The sequence below is a fragment of the Teleopsis dalmanni genome, chromosome 2 (assembly GCF_002237135.1).
Source record: "Teleopsis dalmanni isolate 2A chromosome 2, ASM223713v2, whole genome shotgun sequence".
Taxonomy (NCBI): Eukaryota; Metazoa; Arthropoda; class Insecta; order Diptera; family Diopsidae; genus Teleopsis; species Teleopsis dalmanni.
The window spans coordinates 88536677-88550007 of NC_051847.1; positions in this window are offsets into that span (position 1 = coordinate 88536677).

The following is a 13331-nucleotide window of genomic DNA, read 5'->3' on the forward strand; positions in this document are numbered from 1 at the left end:
GGCAAAGAGCAGAAAATGGAACTGGAAGAGATACGCCACTTGATGCAGCAGTTGCATTGGCACGTGTTGTCGCATTGGCCATGTCTGACGCTGCGCACTCGACACTTGCTTAGATAATAATTTTCGTTCAAGGATAAAAGTTTTCCCATATTGTTTTCTACTCTCGTTTTATGTTAACTGTTGTGCTTATCCTGCTGGCTTTAACGGTAGTAAGGCATTGGCTTACTGTAGGATCCCTCGCCACCATCCTTCCTCGAAGTTCAGTCACGTGTTGTGGTTGTTGTGCGCTGTTGTTGACTATAGTGAAGTAGCGGAGTCTCATGAGTAACACAACCATTTCACGGAATGCTTTTATTTGTAGCCTAGTGTGAATCCATGTGTACTGTATCCTAACAAGCTTCAGTTGTGCAATGCTCTGCTACTTGCAACGACACTTAAGTGTTAAGCACGATACTTAAACCGCACAATTTTCGGCTACGTTGTCAGAATACTAAATTTCCCATAATTTTACTTGGATGCACTTATTTCAGTGTATGAAATTACATTTCTTATTTGAAAGTGTAATAAAATAATTACTTAATATTTTTATTTACTTTTAAATACACTCAAGTCTCTGCGTAAATTCATAGAAAGGTCCTAAGCAACATTAAAAATGATTTCATATATTTTGGGGAAGCACACATAGCAGTATGCATAGCCTCAAATTTCATCGTTAAAGTGTTCTAAAATTGCTACCTTTAAGTCACTTGATGCTGGTGCTGTTGTTGCTGCTGTTTTATGTAAAATAATTATGAATGAAACATTTATCGCCATAAAGTTAAATACACGAATGAGAATTTGCAGAGATTGTTACTACCTCCAGTACCTCCACTGCCTCCACTGTGTATGCCTCCATTGCTACAGGTGAACAAAACCATCAAATTTCACACCTCAAAAATTAAAACAAATTTTACATGCACATAAAGCCAACATAGTATGAGTACGAGTACGTATCTTTGGCACAACCAAAACGTTGCAGGATAAAGGAGTGCTCAGTTAACTTTCTTACAAAACATTTCAAAACATTTTTGGCTATAGACATTATTTTGGCTAACCACCGCGCAGTAGAGATGTGTTTGCTTTGAGCAGGTATGTATGTTCCTGAAGATAAACTGATAGGTACTTTAGGTATGTACGGATATATGCACCTGAACACCTGAACATCTGAACATCTGAGCATATGTGCTGTGTATGCTAATGTTTACATAAGTGAATATGTGATTGTATGCATATTTAATGACACTTTCACAGCAGTCATTTACGTTTTTAAGGTATTTTGACGCTGAGGCACATTTATTAATTAAGTTCGAAAACAGAAAAAAGTCCTGCGCCGTACATGCTCACATGTTAGCAAATTTGTAGGTCTGCGCCTTAATAGGATTAGTGGATTATAAAATTTGTAAAGTCATGTGCATATATGCATATATTCCTTTGAACTTAAATATGCTCTGAAATAAATTAACTCAGCGGTTTTTCAACTTAGTTTATTAACACGAAGGCGTACAGATTTGGGTTTACCGTTTTTATTGGGATTACTTTAGAAATAGTGCAATTGTATTTGATTTAGTATGCATTACTTTGATTAAGACCTGTGTATAGTATAGCAATATTAAACACATCGGTTGATAAATCGTCAGTATAACCAATAAAACAACAAGTTTTCAGCAAAATTTACCTTTATTCACCAATGTGAACTTATAAAATAAAGAATGTATTTATATGTTCTATATAGAATATATAGAAGCAGAATACTATTTGTACAATAGTAAAATCATTGCAACGTATATCTTACATTTCGACACCTGTGTTGTAGAATGATTCAACATTGACCTAAAAATATGCCTCAGTTTCCACGACGACCCTTTCATTGGAGGCTCTTTTTCTCTTTCTCTAGAATACGACATAATAGTAACGAATATATTAAAGGGTCTCTTATGTTAATACTTTAGATCTGAGTGGATATGATCAATTCCAAATACTGAAAAGCACAATAATCATCGAGAAATGGCCACTAAACCAAAAAATTATAGCGGTGTGATGAAGGTATTTGTTAAACAAATAATAGCAAAGATGTTTGAATAAAATTGATGTCTTTGCAAATAGTTGGAAAATGACTTTTAGAACAATGCTCAAATACTTAAATATAATTAACAATATTATAAACAGAGTAACAGTTACACAACTATTTGAATCTGAAGCCCTATGTGGAGTTAATGTCGGAGGAGATATATCTCTAGCTCAAAAAGTACCCGGATTTTGTAAATAAAATACACAAATTTAAATTTAATTCTAAATTTATTTTATCTATTTCAAAATATGCTCCTTCTGCAGCGATACACATATGCCAACGCTTAACCCAATCTTCCATATACTTTTCGTAGGCCCGTGCAGGTATGGCTTTTAGTTCCTTCGACGAATTCTTTTTTACCGATTTAATCGACTCAAAACGCTTACCACGAAGGGGCAATTTAAGTTTCGGGAACAAGAAAAAGTTGCACGGCGCTAGATCTGGCGAATATGGTGCCTGAGCGATGACAGTGATGCCGTGTTTGGTCAAAAAATCGCGTACAACAAGAATTTTCCATAGTAAAAATCGCTAAATGCACTTGAGGTAGTCTCAAATTTGTACCATATGTCAAGAATGGATGTACCAACATAACAAAAAAAAATTTTGAAAAAGATCTGTTACTTAAGGAGTAGTTAACAAACAACAAAATCCGGATACTTTTTGAGCAGAAGGTATAATATAAGAAAAATAATAAAAAGAATAACTTAGAAGAATATTTTCTTAAGTTTTTCAAATGCTAGAAGAAATTATAATAATTTAACGAAAATATCATACATTAAGACCGAAAAGTTTTCGGAAATTCTCATTTAAAATTCGCGCGCTGTATATTTTTCGATATTTTAAGTTTATGTAGTTTGGCAGCAATTAAGGACAATTACTATGCAAAAAATGAGCGCGATCTGTCAGACAGTTCGTTTACGGCAGCTGTTGAAACCAGTTCACCTCAGTAGTGCGTTGCGAAAAAAACAATGGAAAAAAAATATTGAACAAAGAGGTTGCATCAAATTTTGTGTTTCGAACGAAATTTCGTGGCCAGAATCGTGCGAATGCTACAAAAAGCTTATGGAACAGTTTTAACGAAAACTCAAGTTTATGAATGGTACAAAGCCTTCAGGAACGGTCGTACGACCCGTCGAAGACATTTCCCAACGCACTACTGAGGTGAACTGGTTCACAGCTGCCGAAAAACGAACTGTTGACAGATCGCGCTCATTTTGGATAGTATAAGAGACGTGCTCCAAACTACATAAACTTAAAATATCGAAAAATATACAGCGCGCGAATTTTAAATGAGAATTTCCGAAAACTTTTCAGTCTTAATGTAAATATATAATTTTTAAGATATTTAGATACTCAAAATGTTGATGAATGAACGAATGCAAAGACTTGGTTTTTTGCACAGCCGACTGGAAGCATCTAATATTTTTCGAAAGAAAAATTCATAAAATTGTGTCTAACTCAATTCTAAATAAAGTATTATTCAGAACACAATACAATTAAGGTCTTAAAGAATTGATCAACTATAAACATACCGCAATTATATGTTTTGTGAAATCATTATATAGTGGAATGTAGAGTGTAAAAGCCCTAATGAGACCAACTTCATTTACACGTGGTGCACCCTGTTTAAGCGACGAGGCTCTGGCGATCGAGTACAAGCGGTATAAGTTGAACACCTATTGTAGAGAAAACGTTCCGATTCTTCAACATTAACAGTTGGCAATCCCAGCACTGAATTTGGCTGCAGTGTGACTAATCACCCGCACACCTGAAATTATCTGTTTACTACCAAAATCACAAGGTGACCTTTTGTTCCTCATAGAATCTACGGGAACTAATATAATATATATTATGTTTCAAATCGCAAGAAGATAGGGCAAGATAACACAAATATAAAAAAATATTCTAATAGGATAATAATGTGGACTCTGAGAAAGGATTGACAGTAAAATCGTTGGATTATGAACGAAAGAGAAATTATGCAGTGAGGTCAAAGCAATGTGTATGAAGAAGTTGTAGAGCATATTGCCTGTTGCATTATGAACGAAATTGTAACGATACAGTGTGCTTTGACTCTAACAGGACCTGTGACAATGTTAAAGAAGACTTTATAGAACTTATCACCTGTTTCTCAATGAAGAGCGGTATAAATGCAATGTTTCAAATTTAAAATATCTCTAAAATTTTTAATAAAAGTGACAGATTATTGGTGTTTTTTATTTCAATATCAGATTAGCAGACCTTGTTAAGATAAATATAAAATATTAAAAAATGTTTTTACCACTTTTAATGTGGCTTCTTAAATTGAACGCCCTGGGGCACGCCTGAACTTATACTTTAGAATAGCTCCGAACTGGACTTTCATTGTAAGATGATATCATGATTATAAATATTTTAAATATATGCAAAATTTTCAATCAAAATAATATTTATGAATAAAATATGCATATGTTTTACGAATTTAAGGTCAGAATGAATTAATATTGAAGAATTATCGATAAAATATCGCATATATAACTTACTGGACTAAAGTAAGAGTATTCAGAAGCAGTTTAATTGCAATAAATTTCACTCAATATCTTAATTGCATTTACTTCTTCTATTTTGTTTCAAAATTTGCATTTTCCCCTCATTTGAATTCTGAATTTCCTTTAAGTTGAAATAACAAAATTGAGCATATAATGTGATTAAATATCGCCTTTGGAACGTCATTCCTAAACTGACTAAACACTCCATGCGAGGGAATATGAATGTCATCGTTTGTGACCTGCAGCCAAATTCAATGTCTATTAGTGCTCCAGAAACATCATTAAATGCCAATGCATGAATGCTTGAATGCATGAATGTGTGCATTTACACTTACAGTGACTGGCATTCACATTTAAACTCAGAGTCCTCAGTTATGTACCTGTATAAACACACACACACACATACACACACAAATGAACTGGTAAATACAGCGAAAAGTACTTAGCATTGCAAAGTAGACATATTAGCAATCCTGTCGAATGCCGTGCACCTCTCCAACTCTTAGAGCTGCCATCCTGCCATCCTGCCATGCTGCCATGCTGCCAAGCTGCTTGGTTCGCAAGGTTTATTGAAATGTTTTCAAATTACAGAGCAATCGATGAAAATGCATTTGGTAACACTATTCAGTTTATTATTTTTGTTGTGCTTCTACTCTTTGTTCTTTCCATATTAATAGTAGCGTCGCATTTGCCATTATTGATAATAATGACAATTGAGTTGGTGACGATGACAATGATGATGATGTCGACGATGATGATGATGATGATGCTCATGCTGCTGATGATAGCATCTGCATATTAATATTAAATGTTGCTGCGAGTTATATCCTTAATTTGCAAGTGAGTATGCATTCTCCTCATATTCATGAGCAGGGAAAGTGGTGGGGATATGTAAGTTGACACATTTATGTAGTTTCGGTACTGTTGCACATTTTCAAATGTTTTAATTGCGAACTTTTAGAACTCAATATATGAATGTTGATGCAGGATCTATTATTTACATGCCCATGTTTGGAGATATTATTCCATAATTGCGACATGTGTGATTCTATGCAAATTATTAAACTCATTGATGGCTCTGTGCAGGTGTTCATTTGTTTCGAACTGGTAGAGAGTTTAAATTAAAATTATTGCAAATATATTTGATTAGTTGAGATACCTATTCACAATATTTGCCATCGATTATATTTGGGGATTGGAATTGCGTGAACACTGTCAGTTATAGCGGTATTAAATTAAATATGAAACATGAATAGAGAAGCAATAATTAATTTAAATCATTTTAACTAAAAATTGAGGAATTGGTTCTTCTTTTCAAGTACAATTAGGTGGAACAACTTAGTATACCAGTGTCGAAGTTATTGGCAGATAATCTGATGAGTCACCAAAGCTAATGGATCGTGTGAGAAAATATTTCATAAAATTATATTCTTAAACAAAAAGAGAAAGCAAGGATTCACTTAAATCATTTTAGATAAGAATGTAGATACCGTCTTTACAAGTAAGCTTAGTGTCAAAGTAATTGACAGAATATCTGCTGAGTCACCATTCATGTCAATAAGATTGGGTAGTCTAAGAAGACAGATAGTCAGCATATTTTGCATGTCAGTATGGATTTGATCTGGGCACGAAAAAAATATGAAGCTAAGTGCTCGTATAACATACCTAATATCAGACAACTCGCCATAGAAAATAATTTAGCCTTTATTAAAAGAGTTAAGTATCCTCCGTTCGGTTTGTCATTTCAAGCATCATAATGCATCTGAGACAAACAGAGTAAAGGTTATTGGCAGACCATTTAATGCGTTTTAATGCGTTACTATTTCATTTTATAAAATTCGACAGACTGAGAAAACAAAATGATATTATATTTAGTCTAACTGTCAGGGTTCGACCAGTGCAAGAGGGATAATATTGAGGTAAATGATCTTATTCTAATATCTGCGAACTCGCAACAGGAAACATTATGATCTTTATTCGAGGGGTTAACTGTACTCAATTCGTTAGGGCCGGTTGTTAATACAGACCATCAATGTAGGTTTCATTTAAATTTAATTTATATTAGAATAGTTACTATACGAGGGCACTTTTTCTTTTGTTTTTTTTGTTTTGTGTTTTTCAACGGCTTTTATGAAACTATCTTATTCAACGACTCACAGAAGTAAAATAATTTTATTTTTATTTTATATGACTTCACTATATGTGTTTGTTGTATGCTGAGAAAACACAAAAGAAATTAAAATTTAAACAACAAAAATTTCCTGCTGGTTTGGTTTGTACGGTTAAAATGTGCAAATGATTTGTTTCTACTTTCGCAGGTTCAAAGTTCTATGTTTGCAAACGTTATTATAGATTAAAGTCCATGTATAAGAGTTAAATAACACCAATAAGAATTTTTAAAAACCTTTGATGATGAGTATTTGGTAATTATCGAAACATACATTTACATAAAAACAATTTTCGCTGGGTTATTACCATTCGGTTTATAATTCTGAAATATCCTTCCATCCCTGTTCGAAACTTACATTTTATGGTCAAGAAGCATGGACACTTTTACGGAATGATAAAGCTGTATTGGAAGTTCTTCGTAAGATATTTGGCTCTATACGAGCTGAAGACAAACATCACATCCAAATGAACTACGAGCAATACGCGCTTTATCACTACATATATAATAATATAATTGATATAATTCACTTATATAATAATAATAAGCTACACTAGCTTGTCATGTTGTGAGAATAGATGAAGACGCTACAGCAAAAAAGGTATTTAAAGCGGTAGTTGGGCAAAGAAGACATAACGGTAGACTGATCAAAGGAAGTACTAACAGCAATTGATGTTCGAAACTGGAAAAGGTACAGCAGAGGTGCCTGTAGAGGAATGCTCCATCAGATCGAAACCTGCTAATGAGTTGTTATGAACATTTAAGTCAGTAAGTAAGTAGAAAAATATTGTTGTTGCAAATTTATTATTGTTTGAACCTGTAAATAGTTTTATCATATATCATAATCATATATCATATATTCTATATATGCATCATATATTCTACAGATTTAGAGTTTCCTACCCAAGAAATTCTTTTAAAATATTTTTGATAAAAAATAATATATTCCGTAAAAGTGAGTAATAAGTAATGACATGTATATATGCAATTTCGGTAAAGCCATATGAATATTTTGTTGTTAATGTAATGTACAAATTCACCTAAGAATAATTGAATTGGAATAAATTCAAGGATTACAAATAATTTAATAATTCAATCAAGTGTCTATGTTAATTTTTCTAAGAATTTTTTTTTGCTATCTGGTAATGCTTTATATTTCTTCTCTTCTTCTATATATTTATATATATGTATGTATATATACGTGTGCGTGTGCATGTCGAAACAATCATAGCCCACACATTTTTATATTAGCACATATCCAGATACAGAAGCACTAACTCCATTGTATTTTCAATTAACGCACAATGGCGGTCGCATCAGTTTACAAGCCGCTCGTGTAAGTCATTATGCAGTCAGTATTAAGCGACGAGGGAGTGGGTGTGTTGAACTTTGTTGTGTCACTCAAAAAAAAAATCAAAAAAAGAATAAAATAAAAATAAAACGCTACTGTCGACCAAAGATCAAATGCAATATGTCATTGTAATTCACTGAGGTGGTCATATTTTTAATATAATCAATTTAATGTAGATTTTATATTTTATACACTTTTCATTTTTATTTCGTTTTACTTTTTTTACTTCTTTTAGTTGTGAATGTTGTTAAAAGTATGGATGACATGACGTCAGACTGAGGTTGTTTATTCTTCAAATTGTTGTCATTATTACTTTATTTCTTCTATGCAGACTAATGACAGCATATACTCACAATATTTTTGTGTTCACATGCGTGTGTGTGTATGTGTATACTATCCTATACTATACACTTAAATGCACACTGCTGCACACACATACACTAAGGGAAATTTAAATACGTTCTTTGAACCGCACCAAAACGATTTATCTTTGTCGATTGTGGATTACAAAAGTTTTCTTTTTCGCTTTTTTTTTATTATTCATATTACTCATACGCACAGAAGCTTCACACGCACACACACACATACAAGGTATAAAAAAAATTCGTTTTGTCTGCGACTGTGTGTTAGTGGTCTTGTGCTATGACTTGTGTGTATCTAACACCTACACATCAGCCTTAAGCTGTTTTCACACTGCCTCCAAACAAGTATAAAGCATATCTACACAATTCAGGAACATGTGTGCTTTCTGTCAGCTCCTCATATTGATTAATTGCTTCTTTATATTGGATGTATGTGTGAAATCCTAACATCCCAACATCCTAACAATTTCATGTGGAATCATTCGCAAATTTTGCTTTAAAAATTTGTATGCATTCAAGCTCAAAAGATAATTTTGCAAATAACTTTGAATTTATGCTAATCGAGTGTTAAATTTCTAGCTTTATTTCTAGTTAACAATTTTTCCAATCACCAGAAGGATATATTGATGCTTTTTGAATTTAAATTACGTTCCCGAGGATGCTTGGTGAAACTTATTACTTTACTGCCTTAACTTCTGTCTTCCAAAGGTGACAGATATAACACAGAACAGAACAAAACTGAATTCTCAATTTTCATGTAAACAAGATATACTTTACCTTAAACTGAGTGAGTGAGTTATGAAACAGTGAAGGCAAGGCTTTCTAATAAATCGGGCTAGTCTTACTGATATGTTCATACTAGCGTGAGGGAGATACGTGATGGAAGACGTATAACTAAAATTTACTGTCGCATGGATTATTACAGAAAATACAATATTATTAAAAAACGGATTATTTTCAATAACTAACATGCAGTTTAACTTTTATTTATTATCAACAATTTTTTACTGAGTGGCGCAATTTATAAAAAGAGGTTCTTATGAATATATATATTAGGTATATTTGGCCGTTCTGAAGTAAGGTAGAAAATAACTAGTCGCCTGGTAAAGCCTCTTTCTGAAGTATCTTGTTAAAGTTTCTTGCTAAAGTCTCTTGCTAAAATCTTTTGTAAAAGTATCTTGTAAAGTCCCTTGCTATAGTCATCTGCTTAAATGTCTTGCTAAATTAAAAATTGAGAAAACCATGATTAACACTAAATATAGCTCAACATCATCCTAGATGGCAAAGAGAGGAACCATTACAGTCGTGCTATAGAAGTGATGTTTATAATATTGAACCATCGATGGCATCAACTATTGCTTTAAAGTGTATAGACAGTATGAATAAACAGTGTCGGTGTAGTCTAATCTCAATGCGATTTCCCGTTAAATACAAAACAAGTCACTACTCAAGAAATTAAGGAATTACAGTTTGCATATTAAATATTATTTACATGCAATTTAGATTTGGAACACTTTAATCAAAGGATTTAGAGTTAATTTATGATAATTTAAATAAATAATTTAAACTTTGCTTAGTGTTTGAGTTGAAAGAGGAATAAAGAGAGGGAGACTGAGAGAAAGTGAAAGAGAGGGAGAGATAAAGAGAGAGAGAAAGATAAGGAGAGAGACAAAGAAAAAGAGCGAGAGAAAGAAACGGATAGAAGCACGGTTGCCACTTGAAAATTTTTTTCTGTACCAAAATTGGTTTAAAAAGGTACCATTTCTGTAAAAAAAGGTCCAAAATTTTTCTATTGTCTTTTTATAAGAAAATACAATTTATATAAAATGTACAAAAAGTATAAAACAATACAATAAAGTTGGGTCGCCGAAAATGTACCATTTTTTGAACATGAGTACCAGAGTACCAAACGGAAGAAAAAAGTACCAATTTTGGTACTAAAGTACCATAAGTGGCAACCGTGGATAGAAGAAGAAAGGGGGAGAGAAAAAAGAGAAAGAAAGAAAGAGAAATAAGTTAGAGAGAAAAAAAATAATGTAAATCAGTGACCGTAAAAGAAATAGAGACAGAGAATTTCAAATTTAAATTTAAAAATGTGATTCCGACATTGTTGAATTATTTTACTTGTTTGGGGTTATAAAATATTGTCCGATATTGTTAATTTATTTTACTTGTGGAGATTACAAAATATTTTTGACGGTTTTAGGTGGTTTGGGAAAAGAAGGGCTGAATTAAGCGATATATTTGTTATACAACAGCATTATTTACAATTTGAAGGCGAAGCTTTACTAGTTTGAAAAACAACAAAATTCGTTCGATATTCGTGAGGGAAATAATACTGAAAAGATCCAAGGAGCGGTTGCGTTTGTACAAATGTGAGAAATTGCCACATATAGCGTTCGTAAAAAACTCGTAATTCGCAATTCGTAAAAAATCGTTATAATTGAGTTTAAATGATACATAGATATGTCATATGAAATTATAGATATTCAAATATATAGAAGAGGACTAAAATCACCGTAGCGTTTGACAGTCGCTATGCGCTGATGTTTATGGGCTGTGATTTCAAGATTAAAAAATTCTGTGATTTCAAGATTATTTTTGACAAGAAAGATGACCCGAAACTATGAATTACTAAAAATTCAGTGAAAAAAAAAGTAGATATTTTAAGATATTTCTGCAACAAAAAATCACCTAAAGTAAACATAAATCAACAATAATTGAAATAACATATTTCAAAATAAAGGACAGCTCAAATTAAGTTAGTTTCTACGGTTACTAGTTTAAAATCTGCAACACTTATTCATAACCTCCATTTATAAGCCGAGGTTAATACTAAAAATGTTCAAAAAGTCAATCTGATCAAAAAAATAAGTTTTCTCAGTTTAATTTCACTTAGTGCTTCTAGGTAGCACTATAAGATTATTTTTTTTGGTTTCTAAAAATTTAGTGGGATGAACAATAGTAAATATATTTCTCAGGAGTGCTGATTACGTTCTGATAAGAGACAAGTAGAATTAGTAAAATACTTGATTTGCAGCTATCCAGGTTTAACTAAAAGCAGAGTCAAATTTTTATGTAAAGGGCTTTACCTATCTTACAGTAATGCCAAAGAATAAAAATACTGCGCTTTTTTAGAGTCACGAAATGGTTCTATAATTAACTAGGAATTAAGAATTAGTTTAATTTAAATATTTAAATACCAAACATCTTATGTTTCGACTTCTGATCACTGCTTATACGAATTTAGGCTGAAGTCTTTGGCTGTGATCTTTTTAACTCATTCCTAAGAGGTGGTTTTAGTGAGTTCATGTCTCACATTATGGATTTTGTTTCATGGCAAGTAAAGTAAAATTTTAAGACAATTCTAGATGATGCACTTTTTAAAAAAAAAAACATATATATAAAATATATGCAATGAACCGCAGAGTCTATGTAAGTTCAATAATTAAAATGACTGACACAGTAAATTAACCTAACTTAGCGTGAAGTGCATATAAAAAATGAAATTATTACTAACTAATTCAAGTAAAATTTGTAATTAAATGTATATTTAGTTAAAACAATAAACGTGTTTTCACCTTAATTTATATCACTTATTTTGCCAGTATGTGAAATGTTATGTCGCGTCAAGCATTGATGTAGGTCACGGGCATAACTCTTCCATTCTAAATTGTTTATTTCATTATTATTAACAGCTGTTATTTAACAGTGAAGTTATACATAATATTAATGGAATTATTAATAAAAAGTGTGAAGCAATTTAAATAGACCACTACTATCACAAGCAAGACTCAATGTAACAAGCATAAAATGAGACCCAGAAGAGCGATTTAAAGTGTCTATGTGGCTCGACTCGAAGTAGGTTGTCGGTCACACTTGATAACTGCCCAATGCTTTCTTACAAAGGTGCGTTGATTATATTGTATAAAGTGATTCCTAGTGAGATATTCTGGTAAAATATGTATTTTTGTAATATTTTTATAATATTTATGAATTTTGTGCTTATATCAATATTAGTTTATTATTCTATTATTCCCATATGATAAAAAAATTTATTTAAATTAATATTTATTTATTATTTTATGTATTATTTTTATTTAAAAAATTTATCGAAATAAATTTTCGATAAATTATTTTCTAATATTATTTTTTCCCTTCACTGACTTAGCTTGTTTATCATTAATTATCGTTTAAATCTGTTCCCTTATTTTAAAATAATTTTATGATATTACAGATTTTTTGTACTAAAATAACTAATAATTGTGCTTAATTATTTAAAATTATATCAAAGCCGCGTTAAGTTCGGTAATGAAATGAAATCACTGCCGTTTATCTCTGGGGAATTTGAATTTAAGCCTCCGCACAAACATTTGATGAGCGGAAATCCTTTTAAATATTTGATTGCTTATGATGTTGTGTTGTTATTAACAATAATACTAATGGATTTTCGATATTTGTGTAATAAATAAGTTATGAACAAAAAATAGGAGTATTAAATTTCACTCTCACTCTCACACCGTAGGGAGCTGTGAATATTTTCACAATGTGCACCTATGAAGTATATATTTGTGTGGTTATAATATTGGTCATTCATACTTTATGGATAATGAATCAATATTAATAAAAATATTTAAATTAATTTGTCTTATTTAACTTTTTAAATAATAATTATTGTGATTATTTTTTTCTACTGGCAAAATAATTAAATTTTATTGGGGAATGCGCACCTCAACCTAGCCAAGCTCCACTACTGTTCGTTGATTATGGTGAAGTCTGTGTGATATTCCACTTACATTAAAATGGCATAGAAAAT